The sequence below is a fragment of the Leptonychotes weddellii genome, chromosome 8 (assembly GCF_054177405.1).
Source record: "Leptonychotes weddellii isolate Sample4059 chromosome 8, ASM5417740v2, whole genome shotgun sequence".
Classification (NCBI taxonomy): Eukaryota; Metazoa; Chordata; class Mammalia; order Carnivora; family Phocidae; genus Leptonychotes; species Leptonychotes weddellii.
In genome coordinates, this window is record NC_138376.1 from 85,766,129 (window position 1) to 85,767,614 (window position 1,486).

A 1,486-nucleotide genomic window follows, 5' to 3' on the forward strand; every position below is an offset into this window, starting at 1 on the left:
GACAATGAACAAAACTATTTAAAATGCAATGAAATCTAAAAAACAGATTAGGAAAAAATATTCTCATTTAATGTTATAGATAGTAAATACCACAATATAATGATAATTCCTTTGGATTACAAATAAAATTTAATATTCATTCTAAAATGAACTGAGAATTTAAGCAATTCATAAAAAAGAAATATGCATAATCCTATACACACTTTAATCATAACTCCAATAATATTTTATTTAATTCACTATTATTTGTATATAATTTTTTAAAGTGTGTGAGAAAAAGTTTAATCTTTCTCATACATTTAAAAATAATCTAAGCTAAAGAAAAATATAGTTCATAAATATAAAAGGCAAATTGTTTAGGATAGTTACCATTCTTGCGAGGGTGATACCCTTATTAATTGTTTGGTAAGGAGTGTAATTGGGAAAAACTAGAAAGGCAATGTAGACATTTTGTAGAAGGAACCATAAATAGATCTCTCTCTTTTTTTTTTTTTAACAGTCTTGAGGTCTTTTATTTTCTTTACATTTATCATGCCATGAATTCATAGGGAATGGGTTCCAGCAGTTCGGGCTCCTTTCCATTGGTTCTCACAAAGTGTGCTTCTCTGGGTGGGGCAGGCTGGCACTTCAGTTGAACCCAAGTACCTTTCTCTTTGGCTTACTTCTTTTTCTGATCATTTTCCTTCATACACTTCAGAAAGCTATCTCGACTCTTTGAGTGTTTAATATGCTCAATGCATACATTAATTATCATGGCAAGAATCTTGCCCTTAACTTGTTTGTTTACAACAATGCCAACAGCATGCTGAGTAACATTGTAGACTCTTCCAGTTTTGCCATGGTAACATTTGTGGGTATTCCTTTTTGAACAGTGCCCGTTCCCTTGATGTCCACAATATCACCTTTCTTATAGATTAGCATGTATGTGGCCAAAGGAACAACTCCATGTTTTCTAAAAGGCCTAGAGAACATATAGCAGGTACCTCTCCTCTTTCCCTTTGTGTTGGTCATTTTGGCGAATTACTGGAAGATGGTGGTTCCAGCCGAAAGGAGATCTCTTGATGAGGGAATTCAAGATTGAGTCATTCATACTAAGGAAATAATTCTGAATAAGCAAAAAAATAAAAACCTATGAGCTATAAATATGACTGTTTTATTTGTAGTATATAGAGGAAAAAAGTAAGATACATTCTACTTGTCTTATGGGAAATTATTTAGCACACTATATTGCAACAGTAAGAGTATTATATGCTTATTATAATTATAAAAATTAACAGAAGTAAAAAATATGCTAATAATGTCAAATGAAAATATCAAATACAAAATGATAGCTGCATTCTGTGTTGAAGTATGAAAATATGTGCACAAGGAACATTACTAACCAACCAGTTGTATTTGGATAGTTGAAAAGTTCATTTAATAAATTTGCTTTAATTTTTTCTTTAATGTTATTGTATTTCCCAGATAATTTGTGAAAAATATAGTC

At 30.7% G+C, this 1,486-nt stretch overlaps 1 pseudogene; it reads right to left on the reverse strand.

Annotated features, from left to right (window-relative positions):
* Positions 1-496: 496 nt before the first annotated feature.
* On the reverse strand, positions 497-1,052 carry LOC145722859 (large ribosomal subunit protein eL21 pseudogene; annotated as a pseudogene).
* Between the last annotated feature and the right edge of the window lie 434 nt (positions 1,053-1,486).